At 53.2% G+C, this 21,185-nt stretch overlaps 1 protein-coding gene across 1 annotated transcript in view; it reads left to right on the top strand.

Moving 5' to 3' along the window:
• The window catches only part of LOC116411043 (otoferlin-like), a 98,507-nt gene that overhangs the window by 50,019 nt on the left and 27,303 nt on the right, over positions 1-21,185 (top strand). The gene's annotated exons all lie outside the window — the stretch shown is intronic.

Raw genomic sequence — 21,185 nt, 5'->3', positions numbered from 1 at the left:
GTGTTCCTGCTTGAGATCCCAGTATAACAGCAAATATGAAATAATGTGTCTGTTACACAGTGTTTCCCTCTCTGGATACCAAATCCAACAAACAAACAGAGCAACCTATGAGCAAACTTAGGGGGCTGTTCCTGCTGAATTGTGCTTAGTACAGGGGAATCCCTATGTGCCATAGTTTTATGGTATCTCTCTGTACAGGCTATGGGCAAACTTAGGGGGCTGTTCCTGCTGAATTGTGCTTAGTACAGGGGAATCCCTATGTGCCATAGTTTTATGGTATCTCTCTGTACAGGCTATGGGCAAACTTTGGGGGCTGTTCCTGCTGAATTGTGCTTAGTACAGGGGAATCCCTATGTGCCATAGTTTTATGGTATCTCTCTGTACAGGCTATGGGCAAACTTAGGGGGCTGTTCCTGCTGAATTGTGCTTAGTACAGGGGAATCCCTATGTGCCATAGTTTTATGGTATCTCTCTGTACAGGCTATGGGCAAACTTAGGGGGCTGTTCCTGCTGAATTGTGCTTAGTACAGGGGAATCCCTATGTGCCATAGTTTGATGGTATCTCTCTGTGCAGGCTATGGGCAAACTTAGGGGGCTGTTCCTGCTGAATTGTGCTTAGTACAGGGGAATCCCTATGTGCCATAGTTTTATGGTATCTCTCTGTACAGGCTATGAGCAAACTTAGGGGGCTGTTCCTGCTGAATTGTGCTTAGTACAGGGGAATCCCTATGTGCCATAGTTTTATGGTATCTCTCTGTACAGGCTATGAGCAAACTTAGGGGGCTGTTCCTGCTGAATTGTGCTTAGTACAGGGGAATCCCTATGTGCCATAGTTTGATGGTATCTCTCTGTACAGGCTATGGGCAAACTTAGGGGGCTGTTCCTGCTGAATTGTGCTTAGTACAGGGGAATCCCTATGTGCCATAGTTTTATGGTATCTCTCTGTACAGGCTATGAGCAAACTTAGGGGGCTGTTCCTGCTGAATTGTGCTTAGTACAGGGGAATCCCTATGTGCCATAGTTTTATGGTATCTCTCTGTACAGGCTATGAGCAAACTTAGGGGGCTGTTCCTGCTGAATTGTGCTTAGTACAGGGGAATCCCTATGTGCCATAGTTTGATGGTATCTCTCTGTACAGGCTATGGGCAAACTTAGGGGGCTGTTCCTGCTGAATTGTGCTTAGTACAGGGGAATCCCTATGTGCCATAGTTTTATGGTATCTCTTTGTTAATTCCCAAAACAGAATGCGGCCTAAAAAGCTACCTGACCTGTTTATATTCTCTGCACTGCTGGTTCTGACTCCTGAATAAATGCAGCTGAAGTCACTTCTCCTCCAGGTCCATGAATGTAGAATTTGGGTTTCTGGGAGAGGGAGAGCTAACGAGGCTGCGGGGGAGGGAGGTTATTGATTGGACATCTCTTGACTTCAATAAAATTGTGATTTTTGAGCCGTTTATCCAGAGAAATACAAATGGTGCTGAGTGTCGGGAGCATTGATTTGCTATTTTGGCTGTCGGAAGAGATAAATAAAAGAGCGCTACTCGCCCGGGTCGGATCAATGAATGTAACGGAGTAACTGAGCGGCACCTACTGACCCGACGGCACCCCTGATACAGTGAGATACAGGGTGGCTGGGGGGCTGCCTGTCTGTGTGAGGAACTCCCAGAGGGGCTGGGGGGGGGCTGCCTGTCTGTGTGAGGAACTCCCAGAGGGGCTGGGGGGCTGCCTGTCTGTGTGAGGAACTCCCAGAGGGGTTGGGGGGGGCTGTCTGTGTGAGGAACTCCCAGAGGGGCTGGAGGGCTGCCTGTCTGTGTGAGGAACTCCCAGAGGGGCTGGAAGGCTGCCTGTCTGTGTGAGGAACTCCCAGAGGGGCTGGGGGGCTGCCTGTCTGTGTGAGGAACTCCCAGAGGGGCTGGGGGGCTGCCTGTCTGTGTGAGGAACTCCCAGAGGGGCTGGGGGGGGGCTGCCTGTCTGTGTGAGGAACTCCCAGAGGGGCTGGGGGGCTGCCTGTCTGTGTGAGGAACTCCCAGAGGGGCTGGGGGGCTGCCTGTCTGTGTGAGGAACTCCCAGAGGGGCTGGGGGGCTGCCTGTCTGTGTGAGGAACTCCCAGAGGGGCTGGGGGGCTGCCTGTCTGTGTGAGGAACTCCCAGAGGGGCTGGGGGGCTGCCTGTCTGTGTGAGGAACTCCCAGAGGGGCTGGGGGGGGCTGTCTGTGTGAGGAACTCCCAGAGGGGCTGGGGGGCTGCCTGTCTGTGTGAGGAACTCCCAGAGGGCTGGGGGGGCTGCCTGTCTGTGTGAGGAACTCCCAGAGGGGCTGGGGGGCTGCCTGTCTGTGTGAGGAACTCCCAGAGGGGCTGGGGGGGGGCTGCCTGTCTGTGTGAGGAACTCCCAGAGGGGCTGGGGGGCTGCCTGTCTGTGTGAGGAACTCCCAGAGGGGCTGGGGGGCTGCCTGTCTGTGTGAGGAACTCCCAGAGGGGCTGGGGGGCTGCCTGTCTGTGTGAGGAACTCCCAGAGGGGCTGGGGGGCTGCCTGTCTGTGTGAGGAACTCCCAGAGGGGCTGGGGGGGCTGCCTGTCTGTGTGAGGAACTCCCAGAGGGGCTGGGGGGCTGCCTGTCTGTGTGAGGAACTCCCAGAGGGGCTGGGGGGCTGCCTGTCTGTGTGAGGAACTCCCAGAGGGGCTGGGGGTGCTGCCTGTCTGTGTGAGGAACTCCCAGAGGGGCTGGGGGGGCTGCCTGTCTGTGTGAGGAACTCCCAGAGGGGCTGGGGGGGCTGCCTGTCTGTGTGAGGAACTCCCAGAGGGGCTGGGGGGCTGCCTGTCTGTGTGAGGAACTCCCAGAGGGGCTGGGGGGGGGCTGCCTGTCTGTGTGAGGAACTCCCAGAGGGGCCGGGGGGCTGCCTGTCTGTGTGAGGAACTCCCAGAGGGGCTGGGGGGCTGCCTGTCTGTGTGAGGAACTCCCAGAGGGGCTGGGGGGGGGGCTGCCTGTCTGTGTGAGGAACTCCCAGAGGGGCTGGGGGGCTGCCTGTCTGTGTGAGGAACTCCCAGAGGGGCTGGGGGGGGGGCTGCCTGTCTGTGTGAGGAACTCCCAGAGGGGCTGGGGGGCTGCCTGTCTGTGTGAGGAACTCCCAGAGGGGCTGGGGGGCTGCCTGTCTGTGTGAGGAACTCCCAGAGGGGCTGGGGGGCTGCCTGTCTGTGTGAGGAACTCCCAGAGGGGCTGGGGGTGCTGCCTGTCTGTGTGAGGAACTCCCAGAGGGGCTGGGGGGGCTGCCTGTCTGTGTGAGGAACTCCCAGAGGGGCTGGGGGGGCTGCCTGTCTGTGTGAGGAACTCCCAGAGGGGCTGGGGGGCTGTCTGTCTGTGTGAGGAACTCCCAGAGGGGCTGGGGGGCTGTCTGTCTGTGAGAGGAACTCCCAGAGGGGCTGGGGGGCTGCCTGTCTGTGTGAGGAACTCCCAGAGGGGCTGGGGGCGCTGCCTGTCTGTGTGAGGAACTCCCAGAGGGGCTGGGGGGGCTGCCTGTCTGTGTGAGGAACTCCCAGAGGGGCTAGGGGGCTGCCTGTCTGTGTGAGGAACTCCCAGAGGGGCTGGGGGGCTGCCTGTCTGTGTGAGGAACTCCCAGAGGGGCTGGGGGGGGGCTGCCTGTCTGTGTGAGGAACTCCCAGAGGGGCCGGGGGGCTGCCTGTCTGTGTGAGGAACTCCCAGAGGGGCTGGGGGGCTGCCTGTCTGTGTGAGGAACTCCCAGAGGGGCTGGGGGGGCTGCCTGTCTGTGTGAGGAACTCCCAGAGGGGCTGGGGGGGGGGCTGCCTGTCTGTGTGAGGAACTCCCAGAGGGGCTGGGGGGCTGCCTGTCTGTGTGAGGAACTCCCAGAGGGGCTGGGGGGGGCTGCCTGTCTGTGTGAGGAACTCCCAGAGGGGCTGGGGGGCTGCCTGTCTGTGTGAGGAACTCCCAGAGGGGCCGGGGGTGCTGCCTGTCTGTGTGAGGAACTCCCAGAGGGGCTGGGGGGGGCTGCCTGTCTGTGTGAGGAACTCCCAGAGGGGCTGGGGGGCTGCCTGTGTGTGTGAGGAACTCCCAGAGGGGCTGGGGGGGCTGCCTGTCTGTGTGAGGAACTCCCAGAGGGGCTGGGGGGGCTGCCTGTCTGTGTGAGGAACTCCCAGAGGGGCTGGGGGGGCTGCCTGTCTGTGTGAGGAACTCCCAGAGGGGCTGGGGGGCTGCCTGTCTGTGCGAGGAACTCCCAGAGGGGCTGGGGGGCTGCCTGTCTGTGTATACACACAGTACAGACCAGAATACACAGAGTACAGACCAGTATATACACAGTACAGACCAGTATATACACAGTACAGACCAGTATATACACAGTACAGACCAGTATATACACAGTACAGACCAGTATATACACAGTACAGACCAGAATACACACAGTACAGACCAGTATATACACAGTACAGACCAGTATATACACAGTACAGACCAGTATACACACAGTACAGACCAGAATACACACAGTACAGACCAGTATACACACAGTACAGACCAGTATATACACAGTACAGACCAGTATATACACAGTACAGACCAGTATACACACAGTACAGACCAGAATACACACAGTACAGACCAGTATATACACAGTACAGACCCGTATACACACAGTACAGACCCGTATACACACAGTACAGACCCGTATACACACAGTACAGACCAGAATACACAGGGTACAGACCAGTATACACACAGTACAGACCAGAATACACAGAGTACAGACCAGTATATACACAGTACAGACCAGAATACACACAGTACAGACCAGAATACACACAGTACAGACCAGTATACACACAGTACAGACCAGTATACACACAGTACAGACCAGTATATACACAGTACAGACCAGTATATACACAGTACAGACCAGTATATACACAGTACAGACCAGAATACACACAGTACAGACCAGTATATACACAGTACAGACCAGTATATACACAGTACAGACCAGTATACACACAGTACAGACCAGAATACACACAGTACAGACCAGTATACACACAGTACAGACCAGTATACACACAGTACAGACCAGAATACACACAGTACAGACCAGTATATACACACAGTACAGACCCGTATACACACAGTACAGACCAGTATACACACAGTACAGACCAGTATACACACAGTACAGACCAGAATATACACAGTACAGACCAGTATACACACAGTACAGACCAGTATACACACAGTACAGACCAGTATACACACAGTACAGACCAGTATACACACAGTACAGACCAGTATACACACAGTACAGACCCGTATACACACAGTACAGACCAGTATACACACAGTACAGACCAGTATACACACAGTACAGACCCGTATACACAGAGTACAGACCAGTATATACACAGTACAGACCAGTATACACACAGTACAGACCCGTATACACAGAGTACAGACCAGTATACACAGAGTACAGACCAGTATATACACAGCACAGACCAGTATATACACAGCACAGACCAGTATATACACAGTACAGACCAGTATATACACAGTACAGACCAGTATATACACAGTACAGACCAGTATATACACAGTACAGACCAGTATACACACAGTACAGACCAGTATACACACAGTACAGACCAGTATACACACAGTACAGACCCGTATACACAGAGTACAGACCAGTATACACAGAGTACAGACCAGTATATACACAGCACAGACCAGTATATACACAGTACAGACCAGTATATACACAGTACAGACCAGTATATACACAGTACAGACCAGTATATACACAGTACAGACCAGTATACACACAGTACAGACCAGTATATACACAGTACAGACCAGTATATACACAGTACAGACCAGAATACACACAGTACAGACCAGTATATACACACAGTACAGACCAGTATACACACAGTACAGACCAGTATACACACAGTACAGACCAGTATATACACAATATACAGCTGGGAAGCTAATGAGCCCTGAGTGCCGCTCGTTAAGAGAACTGACCAATGCTGAGAGTTAATTACAGGCAGCACTTTCCATACGGATCTCTGGGCCAGAACCTTAATGTTCTGCTCGCTGCCAGGAATATAAATCTTTGCTCAAATTAAAGGGAAACTTTGACTTTTTTGTTCTTTTCGACAAAGATGTGAGAATGAGATAGGTGCTTTCTATATCGCCCTCTGTTTCTTGGTTCTGTACCAACACATGGCCTGCAGGGGGCAGTATCTTCCCTTATGTGAAGCTCTCGTGCCCAGCAATACAGAACAGGAGTCGTTGCTATAACTGGGGGTCCTACGTTCCTCAAGGGGGGCTCTTGCCTTCCCAATGTGCCCAGCAATACAGAACAGGAGTCGTTGCTATAACTGGGGGTCCTACATTCCTCAAGGGGGGCTCTTGCCTTACCAATGTGCCCAGCAATACAGAACAGGAGTCGTTGCTATAACTGGGGGTCCTACATTCCTCAAGGGGGGCTCTTGCCTTACCAATGTGCCCAGCAATACAGAACAGGAGTCGTTGCTATAACTGGGGGTCCTACATTCCTCAAGGGGGGCTCTTGCCTTACCAATGTGCCCAGCAATACAGAACAGGAGTCGTTGCTATAACTGGGGGTCCTACGTTCCTCAAGGGGGGCTCTTGCCTTCCCAATGTGCCCAGCAATACAGAACAGGAGTCGTTGCTATAACTGGGGGTCCTACGTTCCTCAAGGGGGGCTCTTGCCTTCCCAATGTGCCCAGCAATACAGAACAGGAGTCATTGCTATAACTGGGGGTCCTACATTCCTCAAGGGGGGCTCTTGCCTTCCCAATGTGCCCAGCAATACAGAACGGGAGTCATTGCTATAACTGGGGGTCCTACGTTCCTCAAGGGGGGCTCTTGCCTTCCCAATGTGCCCAGCAATACAGAACAGGAGTCATTGCTATAACTGGGGGTCCTACATTCCTCAAGGGGGGCTCTTGCCTTCCCAAAGTGCCCAGCAATACAGAACAGGAGTCGTTGCTATAACTGGGGGTCCTACGTTCCTCAAGGGGGGCTCTTGCCTTCCCAAAGTGCCCAGCAATACAGAACAGGAGTCGTTGCTATAACTGGGGGTCCTACATTCCTCAAGGGGGGCTCTTGCCTTCCCAATGTGCCCAGCAATACAGAACAGGAGTCGTTGCTATAACTGGGGGTCCTACGTTCCTCAAGGGGGGCTCTTGTCTCCCCAGTGTGCCCAGCAATACAGAACAGGAGTCATTGCTATAACTGGGGGTCCTACATTCCTCAAGGGGGGCTCTTGCCTTCCCAAAGTGCCCAGCAATACAGAACAGGAGTCATTGCTATAACTGGGGGTCCTACATTCCTCAAGGGGGGCTCTTGCCTTCCCAAAGTGCCCAGCAATACAGAACAGGAGTCATTGCTATAACTGGGGGTCCTACATTCCTCAAGGGGGGCTCTTGCCTTCCCAATGTGCCCAGCAATACAGAACAGGAGTCGTTGCTATAACTGGGGGTCCTACATTCCTCAAGGGGGGCTCTTGCCTTCCCAATGTGCCCAGCAATACAGAACGGGAGTCATTGCTATAACTGGGGGTCCTACGTTCCTCAAGGGGGGCTCTTGCCTTCCCAATGTGCCCAGCAATACAGAACAGGAGTCATTGCTATAACTGGGGGTCCTACATTCCTCAAGGGGGGCTCTTGTCTTCCCAATGTGCCCAGCAATACAGAACGGGAGTTATTGCTATAACTGGGGGTCCTACGTTCCTCAAGGGGGGCTCTTGTCTCCCCAGTGTGCCCAGCAATACAGAACAGGAGTCATTGCTATAACTGGGGGTCCTACATTCCTCAAGGGGGGCTCTTGTCTTCCCAATGTGCCCAGCAATACAGAACAGGAGTCATTGCTATAACTGGGGGTCCTACATTCCTCAAGGGGGGCTCTTGCCTTCCCAAAGTGCCCAGCAATACAGAACAGGAGTCGTTGCTATAACTGGGGGTCCTACATTCCTCAAGGGGGGCTCTTGCCTTCCCAATGTGCCCAGCAATACAGAACGGGAGTCGTTGCTATAACTGGGGGTCCTACATTCCTCAAGGGGGGCTCTTGCCTTCCCAATGTGCCCAGCAATACAGAACAGGAGTCATTGCTATAACTGGGGGTCCTACATTCCTCAAGGGGGGCTCTTGCCTTCCCAATGTGCCCAGCAATACAGAACGGGAGTCGTTGCTATAACTGGGGGTCCTACATTCCTCAAGGGGGGCTCTTGCCTTCCCAATGTGCCCAGCAATACAGAACAGGAGTCATTGCTATAACTGGGGGTCCTACATTCCTCAAGGGGGGCTCTTGTCTTCCCAATGTGCCCAGCAATACAGAACAGGAGTCATTGCTATAACTGGGGGTCCTACATTCCTCAAGGGGGGCTCTTGCCTTCCCAAAGTGCCCAGCAATACAGAACAGGAGTCGTTGCTATAACTGGGGGTCCTACATTCCTCAAGGGGGGCTCTTGCCTTCCCAATGTGCCCAGCAATACAGAACGGGAGTCGTTGCTATAACTGGGGGTCCTACATTCCTCAAGGGGGGCTCTTGCCTTCCCAATGTGCCCAGCAATACAGAACAGGAGTCGTTGCTATAACTGGGGGTCCTACATTCCTCAAGGGGGGCTCTTGCCTTCCCAATGTGCCCAGCAATACAGAACGGGAGTCGTTGCTATAACTGGGGGTCCTACATTCCTCAAGGGGGGCTCTTGCCTTCCCAATGTGCCCAGCAATACAGAACAGGAGTCATTGCTATAACTAGGGGTCCTACATTCCTCAAGGGGGGCTCTTGCCTTCCCAATGTGCCCAGCAATACAGAACAGGAGTCATTGCTATAACTAGGGGTCCTACATTCCTCAAGGGGGGCTCTTGCCTTCCCAATGTGCCCAGCAATACAGAACAGGAGTCATTGCTATAACTAGGGGTCCTACATTCCTCAAGGGGGGCTCTTGCCTTCCCAATGTGCCCAGCAATACAGAACGGGAGTCATTGCTATAACTGGGGGTCCTACGTTCCTCAAGGGGGGCTCTTGCCTTCCCAATGTGCCCAGCAATACAGAACGGGAGTCGTTGCTATAACTGGGGGTCCTACATTCCTCAAGGGGGGCTCTTGGAACCAGGGGGTAACTGTTTGAGCCCCACACTCCTGAAGGGGGCGCTCATGCCTTTCTCTGTGTTGCTGCCCCTAGGAATGAAGAAGAGGGGGATTACTATAACAGCGAAGAAGATGTGGGCGAGGGGGATAATAACAGCCAGTGTTCGCTGCTCTCCAGGTAGCAGTGCTGCACAGGGGTGATGTGCATGGTGTGCTGTGGCGCCCCCTCTGTCTGCTCTGCTCTCCTACACTTACCCCCCTCTCCCCCTCACAGGCCTCAGTACCATCAGTGGGACATTTTACCCCAAATAATGTCAGCACTGCATTAGAACTGGTCCTGAAGTGTCAGGAGAAAGGTGGGGTATTTATACTTATTAGTTATACCCCCTTTCCCTGCCAATTATGCCCCCTTTCCCTGAGAGTTATGCCCCCTTTCCAATTATGCCCCCTTTCCCTGCCAATTATGCCCCCTTTCCCTGCCAATTATGCCCCCTTTCCCTGAGAGTTATGCCCCCTTTCCAATTATGCCCCCTTTCCCTGCCAATTATGCCCCCTTTCCCCATGTTTTCTTCATGTGACCTGCAAGATGGAACAACTGGGCAAAGAGCAAAAAGATATATCATTCATGTGGCATTTCCCTAGATAGGGCAGCAGGGGGAGCTAAAGAGCTGAGCTGCAGATACAGACTGGCTGAATGGGCTCAGGGCAGAGATCTTAGTATTATTGGTTTTATCCAACCTGTGTCCCTCCGGCTGTACTGTGAGTACAACCTGAGTACTGACACTCTCATGCCCTGCAGTCTCCATCGTGTCCTACTGTCTCCATCTTACCCTACTGTCTCCATCTTGTCCTACTGTCTCCATCTTGCCCTACTGTCTCCATCTTGCCCTATTGTCTCCATCTTGCCCTACTGTCTCCATCTTGCCCTACTGTCTCCATCTTGCCCTACTGTCTCCATCTTGCCCTACTGTCTCCATCTTGCCCTACTGTCTCCATCTTGCCCTATTGTCCCCATCTTGTCCTACTGTCTCCATCTTGTCCTACTGTCTCCATCTTGCCCTACTGTCTCCATTATTCTCTACTGTCTCCATCTTGTCCTACTTTCACCATCTTGCCCTACTGTCCCCATCTTGCCCTACTGTCTCCATCTTACCCTACTGTCTCCATCTTGTCCTACTGTCTCCATCTTGCCCTACTGTCTCCATCTTGCCCTACTGTCTCCATCTTGCCCTACTGTCTCCATCTTGCCCTACTGTCTCCATCTTGCCCTACTGTCCCCATCTTGTCCTACTGTCTCCATCTTGCCCTACTGTCCCCATCTTGTCCTACTGTCTCCATCTTCTCCTACTGTCTCCATCTTGTCCTACTGTCTCCATCTTGCCCTACTGTCCCCATCTTGCCCTACTGTCTCCATCTTACCCTACTGTCCCCATCTTACCCTACTGTCTCCATCTTGCCCTACTGTCTCCATCTTGCCCTACTGTCTCCATCTTGCCCTACTGTCCCCATCTTACCCTACTGTCTCCATCTTGTCCTACTGTCTCCATCTTGCCCTACTGTCTCCATCTTGCCCTACTGTCTCCATCTTGCCCTACTGTCCCCATCTTGTCCTACTGTCTCCATCTTGTCCTACTGTCTCCATCTTGCCCTACTGTCTCCATTATTCTCTACTGTCTCCATCTTGTGACATTTCCCTAGATGGGGCAGCAGGGGGAGCTAAAGAGCTGAGCTGCAGATACAGACTGGCTGAATGGGCTCAGGGCAGAGATCTTAGTATTATTGGTTTTATCCAACCTGTGTCCCTCCAGCTGTACTGTGAGTACAACCTGAGTACTGACACTCTCATGCCCTGCAGTCTCCATCGTGTCCTACTGTCTCCATCTTACCCTACTGTCTCCATCTTGCCCTACTGTCTCCATCTTGCCCTACTGTCCCCATCTTGTCCTACTGTCTCCATCTTGCCCTACTGTCTCCATCTTGCCCTACTGTCTCCATTATTCTCTACTGTCTCCATCTTGCCCTACTGTCTCCATCTTGCCCTACTGTCTCCATCTTGCCCTACTGTCCCCATCTTACCCTACTGTCTCCATCTTGTCCTACTGTCTCCATCTTGCCCTACTGTCTCCATCTTGCCCTACTGTCTCCATCTTGCCCTACTGTCTCCATCTTGCCCTACTGTCTCCATCTTGCCCTACTGTCCCCATCTTGTCCTACTGTCTCCATCTTGCCCTACTGTCTCCATCTTGCCCTACTGTCTCCATCTTGCCCTACTGTCCCCATCTTGTCCTACTGTCTCCATCTTGCCCTACTGTCTCCATCTTGCCCTACTGTCTCCATCTTGCCCTACTGTCCCCATCTTGTCCTACTGTCTCCATCTTGTCCTACCATCTCCATCTTGCCCTACTGTCCCCATCTTGCCCTACTGTCTCCATCTTGCCCTACTGTCTCCATCTTGCCCTACTGTCTCCATCTTGCCCTACTGTCTCCATCTTGCCCTACTGTCTCCATCTTGCCCTACTGTCTCCATTATTCTCTACTGTCTCCATCTTGTGGCATTTCCCTAGATGGGGCAGCAGGGGGAGCTAAAGAGCTGAGCTGCAGATACAGACTGGCTGAATGGGCTCAGGGCAGAGATCTTAGTATTATTGGTTTTATCCAACCTGTGTCCCTCCAGCTGTACTGTGAGTACAACCTGAGTACTGACACTCTCATGCCCTGCAGTCTCCATCGTGTCCTACTGTCTCCATCTTACCCTACTGTCTCCATCTTGTCCTACTGTCTCCATCTTACCCTACTGTCCCCATCTTGTCCTACTGTCTCCATCTTGTCCTACTGTCTCCATCTTGCCCTACTGTCTCCATCTTGTCCTACTGTCTCCATCTTGTCCTACTGTCTCCATCTTGTCCTACTGTCTCCATCTTGCCCTACTGTCTCCATCTTGTCCTACTGTCTCCATCTTGCCCTACTGTCTCCATCTTGCCCTACTGTCTCCATCTTGCCCTACTGTCTCAATCTTGCCCTACTGTCTCCATCTTGCCCTACTGTCTCAATCTTGCCCTACTGTCTCCATCTTGCCCTACAGTCTCCATCTTGCCCTACTGTCCCCATCTTGTCCTACTGTCTCCATCTTGTCCTACTGTCTCCATCTTGCCCTACTGTCTCCATTATTCTCTACTGTCTCCATCTTGTCCTACTTTCACCATCTTACCCTACTGTCTCCAGCTTGTCCTACTGTCTTCATCTTGTCCTACTGTCTCCATCTTGTCCTACTGTCCCCATCTTACCCTACTGTCTCCATCTTGTCCTACTGTCTCCATCTTGCCCTACTGTCTCCATCTTGCCCTACTGTCTCCAACTTGCCCTACTGTCTCCAACTTGCCCTACTGTCTCCATCTTGCCCTACTGTCTCCATCTTACCCTACTGTCTCCATCTTGCCCTACTGTCTCCAGCTTGTCCTAATGGCTCCATCTTTTCCTACTGTCTATTTGCCCCACAGTCTCCATTCTGCCCTTCTGCCATACTTTTGTCCTAGTGTCTCCATCTTTTCCCTAGTGCAACCCTCATGTCCTACTGCATTTTGCCCCCCAGTCAGTAACTTGCCCCCCAGTCAGTAACTTGCCCCCTGTACCTGCTGTGCCCCATGCCTTCAGGTGCAGGTGTAATTGTCCCAGGGCAGTTTCCCTATTTGCCTCCCATTGGGGGCAGCATTACTGTCTTTTATATGTGACCTTTAACCCCTGCTGTGTATATTTGCCCCCGGGGGGGCAGTTCCAGGTCGCTGTGTAGGGATACTGACATGCGGGGCAGACAGAAGGATAAATATTAGATCTGTTCCGCAGGTAAACGCCTGAATTATTCACTCAGATAAATAATGTATCCGCGCAGGGAGGGGAGAGACGGCAGAACATTCCGCTGAATCCATCGCCGCCGTGGGAACCGCTCTCATGTGCAAGGGATCACTGGTTGCCTGGGAAACCAAACTGCCGCTCCCTAAGGAAATGCCCCTGTCGTTCCCATAGTGATGGGGGGGGGGGCAGGAGAATGAATGACGGGGGCACTAACCAAGGGACACATGTATTTAAGGAACCCCCAATGCCCCCAGGTGCCAACTCTAACCCCCAAGATACTATTGTATGGCACATTTGTACCCAGGGGGGCACTTTTTCCTCTTTCATCCTATCTCTGTATTCCTTCATGGATTTGCCCTGTGCATGTGTGTGACTGCGCCGTCGCTTTAAATGCATGACTGACAGCACTGGGGCCAATGAGGTGACGCCACAATGGGGGCGCAGCATCTCCTGTATTGGTCGCAGCTCTGGGGTTGCTTTGGTAGTGGGCGGGGTTTGTGCAGATAAAGGGTTTGATGGGATATAATTGGGCACCAGTCATTGGGACACATTCAGCATAGGGAATAGGCACAGGATTTGGCAATGTGCCCCCGGCTATGCCCCCCAGAAATGTCCCACTCACACCCAATGTTTTGTACCCGCACAGCCACGATGATGATCGCCAGGAGGAGAATAAGCGCCTTGCTGGGTAAATATTCCTGCCCCTATCCTTTTCCTATAGGAACTGATAATAGTGACGTCACTGCTGGGCTGAGGTCACAATGGGGGGGGTGTAACTGTTAGTATGAGGTAGAGAGTGATATTCTGAGACAATTTGCAATTGGTCTTCATTATTTATTTATTTATTTATTTTAGTTATTTCATTTTCAGTTCAGCAGCGATTTGATCGCTAGGGTCCAAGTTACCTTAGCAACCAGGGAGTAGTTTGGATAAGAGACTGGTATATGAATAGAGGGAGGGGCTGAATAGAAAAGAAAGGAATAAAAAGTAACAATAACAATAAAACTGGAGCCTCACAGAGCAATAGGGTTTGTTGCCGGGGTCAGTGACCCCCAGTTAGAAGAAGAAGGCAAATAATGCAAGAACTATAACAAATAAATAATGAAGACCAATTGAAAAGTTGCACAGAATTGGCCATTCTGTAATATACTAATAGTTAACTTAAAGGTGACTCTCCCGCTTTAATGCCCCAGGGGCAAAATGGTTGTTCCTGTGACCCCCGTAACACCACTACATTATAAGGAGCAGAGCTCCATTTGCCTCCCAGCCTTGTGTATGGCCCCTCCCCTTAATGCTCCACCCCCTGGTGATGTCACAGACCAACAGAAATGGAGCCTGAGCAGTTTGCTATATGGGTGGAGATAATGGATATGTATCATCATAAGCTCCGCCCTCCAGTGCTGAATGGCCAATCAGAACTGTCTGACATAATTTAAGAAAAATTCCAATTTTAGTATTAAAAAAAATTCCTCCAAGTCCCCCTCCAGCCAATCAGCAGCCGCCATGGGTGCCCTTATGTCTAATAACAGGACCCATTGCCTTTGTACTGACCCGTCCCTCCCAGAACCAACAGGGACTGGTACCAAGAGGATAATATTGTGCTCTCTTCTCTCCCACCCCCCCGGGGGGCACACAGCAAGGTGTCGGACATGCGCAGTAAGATGAACGACGGATATAAGGCGGTCCCAAGGCAAGTGCTGGCCCCGCCCTCACTAATGACACTCACTTTAAAGGGGAAGTCAACCCAAATAATAATATTTCTGCACGTCAGTGTCTGTTACAGGCAGTTTGTGGGGTGCGGGGGGGGTGCTGGGGGGGTACATTGCAGGCAGTCTGTGTGCTGTGCTGTGGGGGGTGCTGGGGGGTATATTGCAGGCAGTCTGTGTGCTGTGCTGTGGGGGGGGTGCTGTGGGGGGGTGCTGGGGGTATATTACAGGCAGTCTGTGTGCTGTGGGGGGGGGGCAGGGGGTACATTGCAGGCAGTCCTGTGTGCTGTGCTGTGGGGGGGTGCTGGGGGGGTATATTGCAGGCAGTCTGTGTGCTGTGCTGTGGGGGGGGTGCTGTGGGGGGTGCTGGGGGTATATTACAGGCAGTCTGTGTGCTGTGGGGGGGGGGGCAGGGGGTATATTACAGGCAGTCTGTGTGCTGTGCTGTGGGGGGGTGCTGGGGGGGTACATTGCAGGCAGTCTGTGTGCTGTGGGGGGGGGGGCAGGGGGTATATTACAGGCAGTCCTGTGTGCTGTGCTGTGGGGGGGTGCTGGGGGGGTACATTGCAGGCAGTCTGTGTGCTGTGGGGGGGGGCAGGGGGTATATTACAGGCAGTCTGTGTGCTGTGCTGTGGGGGGGGTGCTGTGGGGGGGTGCTGGGGGGGTGCTGGGGGGGGGGGTGCTGGGGGGGGTACATTGCAGGCAGTCTGTGTGCTGTGCTGTGGGGGGGTGCTGGGGGGGTATATTACAGGCAGTCTGTGTGCTGTGGGGGGTGCTGGGGGGTATATTACAGGCAGTCTGTGTGCTGTGCTGTGGGGGGGGGTGCTGTGGGGGGGTGCTGGGGGTATATTACAGGCAGTCTGTGTGCTGTGGGGGGGGTGCTGGGGTACATTGCAGGCAGTCTGTGTGCTGTGCTGTGGGGGGGTGCTGGGGGGGTACATTACAGGCAGTCTGTGTGCTGTGGGGGGGTGCTGGGGGGGTATATTACAGGCAGTCTGTGTGCTGTGGGGGGGTGCTGGGGGGTATATTACAGGCAGTCTGTGTGCTGTGCTGTGGGGGGGTGCTGGGGGGGTATATTACAGGCAGTCTGTGTGCTGTGGGGGGTGCTGGGGGGTATATTACAGGCAGTCTGTGTGCTGTGGGGGGGGTGCTGGGGGGGTACATTAACAGGCAGTCTGTGTGCTGTGGGGGGTGCTGGGGGGTATATTACAGGCAGTCTGTGTGCTGTGCTGTGGGGGGGTGCTGGGGGGTATATTACAGGCAGTCTGTGTGCTGTGGGGGGGTGCTGGGGGGGTATATTACAGGCAGTCTGTGTGCTGTGGGGGGGTGCTGGGGGGGTACATTACAGGCAGTCTGTATGCTGTGGGGGGGTGCTGGGGGGTACATTACAGGTAGTCTGTATGCTGTGGGGGGGTGCTGGGGGGTACATTACAGGCAGTCTGTGTGCTGTGGGGGGGGGTGCTGTGGGGGGGTGCTGGGGGGTATATTACAGGCAGTCTGTGTGCTGTGGGGGGGTGCTGGGGGGGTACATTACAGGCAGTCTGTATGCTGTGGGGGGGTGCTGGGGGGGTACATTACAGGCAGTCTGTATGCTGTGGGGGGGTGCTGGGGGGTATATTACAGGCAGTCTGTGTGCTGTGGGGGGGGTGCTGGGGGTACATTACAGGCAGTCTGTGTGCTGTGGGGGGGTGCTGGGGGGGTATATTACAGGCAGTCTGTGTGCTGTGGGGGGGTGCTTGGGGGGGGTACATTACAGGCAGTCTGTGTGCTGTGGGGGGGGTGCTGGGGGGGTATATTACAGGCAGTCTGTGTGCTGTGGGGGGGTGCTGGGGGGTACATTACAGGCAGTCTGTGTGCTGTGGGGGGGTGCTTGGGGGGTACATTACAGGCAGTCTGTGTGCTGTGGGGGGGTGCTGGGGGGGTACATTACAGGCAGTCTGTGTGCTGTGGGGGGGTGCTGGGGGGGTACATTACAGGCAGTCCTGTGTGCTGTGGGGGGGTGCTGTGGGGTACATTACAGGCAGTTTGTGTGCTGTGGGGGGGTGCTGGGGGGGTATATTACAGGCAGTCTGTGTGCTGTGGGGGGGTGCTGGGGGGGTACATTACAGGCAGTCTGTGTGCTGTGGGGGGGTGCTGGGGGGTATATTACAGGCAGTCTGTGTGCTGTGGGGGGTGCTGGGGGGGTACATTACAGGCAGTCTGTGTGCTGTGGGGGGTGCTGGGGGGGTATATTACAGGCAGTCTGTGTGCTGTGGGGGGTGCTGGGGGGGTACATTAACAGGCAGTCTGTATGCTGTGGGGGGTGCTGGGGGGGTACATTACAGGCAGTCTGTATGCTGTGGGGGGTGCTGGGGGGGTATATTACAGGCAGTCTGTGTGCTGTGGGGGGGGTGCTGGGGGGTACATTACAGGCAGTCTGTGTGCTGTGGGGGGGTGCTGGGGGGGTATATTAAGGCAGTCTGTGTGCTGTGGGGGGGTGCTGGGGGGGGTACATACAGGCAGTCTGTGTGCTGTGGGGGGGGTGCTGGGGGGGTATATTACAGGCAGTCTGTGTGCTGTGGGGGTGCTGGCTGGGGGGGTACATTACAGGCAGTCTGTGTGCTGTGGGGGGATGCTGGGGGGTACATTACCAGGCAGTCTGTGGTGCTGTGGGGGGTGCTGGGGGGGTACATTACAGGCAGTCTGTGTGCTGTGGGGGGTGCTGGGGCGGGTACATTACAGGCAGTCTGTGTGCTGTGGGGGGGTGCTGGGGGGTACATTACAGGCAGTCTGTGTGCTGTGGGGGGGTGCTGTGGGGGTACATTACAGGCAGTTTGTGTGCTGTGGGGGGTGCTGGGGGGTATATTACAGGCAGTCTGTGTGCTGTGGGGGGGTGCTGGGGGGGTACATTACAGGCAGTCTGTGTGCTGTGGGGGGTGCCTGGGGGGTATATTACAGGCAGTCTGTGGTGCTGTGGGGGGGTGCTGGGGGGGTACATTACAGGCAGTCTGTGTGCTGTGGGGGGGTGCTGGGGGGGTATATTACAGGCAGTCTGTGTGCTGTGGGGGGGGTGCTGGGGGGGTACATTACAGGCAGTCTGTGTGCTGTGGGGCGGGTGCTGGGGGGGGTACATTACAGGCAGTCTGTGTGCTGTGGGGGGGTGCTGTGGGGGTACATTACAGGCAGTCTGTGTGCTGTGGGGGGGTGCTGGGGGGGTATATTACAGGCAGTCTGTGTGCTGTGGGGGGTGCTGTGGGGGTACATTACAGGCAGTCTGTGTGCTGTGGGGGGGTGCTGGGGGGTATATTACAGGCAGTCTGTGTGCTGTGGGGGGGTGCTGTGGGGGTACATTACAGGCAGTCTGTGTGCTGTGGGGGGGTGCTGGGGGGGTATATTACAGGCAGTCTGTGTGCTGTGGGGGTGCGGGGAAAGCAATATGGCAACTCTGCTCATCTCACTGTGTCTGCTCTTTCCCCAGCAGAGGCGACGAGGAGCCCAGGTACCATGTGACTAAGGGGGGGGGGTGAATCTATTCAGGAGTTGCATTGTGTTTGGGGGCACTGATTGGCCAATAAAGACCAATAAGAAGTTTGACCCTGTGTGATGTGTGAAGTTTATATATTCTGGGATCAGAATTTTGACAGAGAGCCCAGAAACTCAACAAGCTGCACCTGCACTTAGATACAATGTTTCTCAAACTTAATTAAAAAAGTAGCTTTTGACAGAGAGCCCAGAAACTCAACAAGCTACACCTGCACTGAGATACAAGTGTAACTAATAAGCTAAACAGGTCTCTTGGGGGAACTGAGACTCACAGTTTAAAGGGCAACTTCACCTTCATAAGAAAAGCTGTAATAACACATAAAACAAGACCCCAAAACCCCCAGAAATGTGTTCAAACTTTATATAACCTGCCAGATTTAGTCAAATGGGAGTGGTATTTAGGGGGTGTGGTCACAAAAGTGGGTGTGGTCACAATTTTTTCCCCTCTTTACATTTTTCAAATGTTTGGATGTATGCCACCTACATATCCACCCACATACCTACCCGCGTATCTACCTATAGACCTGCTCGCGTATCTGCCTATAGACCTACCTGTGTATCTGCCTATATACCTACCCGCGTATCTACCTATAGACCTACCCGCGTATCTACCTATAGACCTACCCGTGTATCTACCTATATACCTACCCGCGTATCTACCTATATACCTACCCGCGTATCTACCTATATACCTACCCGTGTATCTGCCTATAGACCTACCCACGTATCTGCCTATAGACCTACCCGCGTATCTACCTATATACCTACCCGCGTATCAGCCTATAGACCTACCCGTGTATCTACCTATAGACCTACCTGCGTATCTACCTATATACCTACCCTCGCTCAACGTGTATCTGCTGATAGACCTACCCGCGTATCTACCTATAGACCTACCCGCGTATCTACCTATAGACCTACCCGCGTATCTACCTATAGACCTACCCGCGTATCTACCTATAGACCTACCCGTGTATCTACCTATATACCTACCCGCGTATCTACCTATAGACCTACCCGCGTATCTACCTATAGACCTACCCGCGTATCTACCTATATACCTACCCGCGTATCTACTCATACCTACCTACCCACGTGCCACAGGACTATCACACACATATATAACTGGGTTATGTTCTACCTGTTGGCTTTTGTACCTGTAAATGGACCAGGGATTCAGTAACTGCCCCTCGTGGGCTCTGGGGAGTCACTACATGTGAACAGGAAGAGAGGCGACGGCTTTGTGATAATTACCCTAATCCGACCCACATGCGGCAATAGTCTCTGGTGCTCAGGATGACCAATATGAATCTAAGATTAGTGAGACTCGTGATCGCTTGAGTGCTCTCAGGCAGGCATAATAAGGAGTTTATTATACAGAGGGGACTGTAAGGCGAAAGTAGACTCCAGCGGGGTGGTAACAAGTAGGTACAGCAATATTGCATGGATGCTTGGTGTTTGGTTACTTGCCCCTTTCCCTATTCTGCCACACCAAGCGCTAGCCTGTAACGCTAGTTGTCCTTGGTTCAGAGAGCAGGATCATAAAGGAAAGGAGAAAAGTCCGTAGCAATTATATGCATTGCGTAATTCCCTAATACCCAGACACCCGGGGTACCATTATACGACATCAACGGTACATCCCTATACCCTACTACACGACGATCGGATTACGATCACACCCCAGCAGGCGGTACCCAATTACCTACACAGGTACATTCCCTAATACAGCCACAGCCCGGGGCAACAGATTATAAGTGCACGGTAATTCCTAATAACCACCCGGGGGTACATTATACACGGTATACGTTCCCCTAGTAACACACCCAGACAGCCCGGGGGTGCTTATACCACCGGTTACTTCCCTAATACCCCAGCCCGGGGTCACATTATCCACAGGTACATTCCTAATCACCCACACCGGGGGTCATTATAACACTCACACAGGGTACATTCCCTAACTACCCAGCCCGGGGGGGGTACACTTATAGCACAGGTAATTCCTAATACCGCGCCCGGGGGTACATTTATACACGCAGGTTACATTCCCCTATACCCAGCGGGGTACATTATACACAGGTCACGATTCTCCTTACTAATACCCAGACCCGGCGGGTAGCATTATCAAGGTACACACCATTCCTATACCCACGGGGTAATTATAACACGGTACTTGCCCTAATACCCAGCCGGGGGTACATTATACAACAGGTACATTTCCTAATACCCAGCCGCGGGGTACATTATAAAGCAGGTACACTTCCCTAATACCCAGCCCGGGGGTAATTCATAACACCAGGTACACTTCCGGTAGATAACCCCAAGCGCCCGAGGGGTACATATATACACAACAGGTACAGTTCCTAATTCCCGACACCCCGCAGGGCGGGTGATCATTATCACAGGTACATTCCTAATTAACCCAGCCCCAAGGGACGACGCGGTAAGCACCTTATAGACAACACGAGGTACAATCCTAATACACTCCACAAGCGCGATCACAATGCCAAAAGACACCTTCATGCCATTACCACAGGGGTACATTAGATACACCACAGGTCAAGAAACGTTATCCTATATTATGACCAAAACCCAATGAGGGGTACCAGCTTCTCTAATCACATACCATGCCGAGGTACATCTACACTGCCTACATAAGCATAACATGTCACCGGCAGCGGTACTCTCACCTTAATATCACACGCGGTATCATCAGATTACCCACTAATAGCCCAGGATCAGACATAAGACACAGACCACATGGGAGGATAACGTCTATCAGCGAACGACAACGTACTCAAGAACCGACACTACCACACTACCTATCGGATACTAACAGTAACCACACTAAATAGCAAGAGCACCAGAAGAGTATTCTGCCACAGACCCCGGGAGGTACATTATACGCAGGTACAATTCCTAATACCCAGCCCGGGGTACATTATACACAGGTACATTCCCTAATACCCAGCCCGGGGGTACATTATACACAGG

The sequence above is a fragment of the Xenopus tropicalis genome, chromosome 5, assembly GCF_000004195.4.
Source record: "Xenopus tropicalis strain Nigerian chromosome 5, UCB_Xtro_10.0, whole genome shotgun sequence".
Lineage (NCBI taxonomy): Eukaryota > Metazoa > Chordata > Amphibia > Anura > Pipidae > Xenopus > Xenopus tropicalis.
The sequence above is the reverse complement of the archived record's forward strand: the minus strand, read 5'-3'. Positions and strand labels throughout refer to the sequence as shown.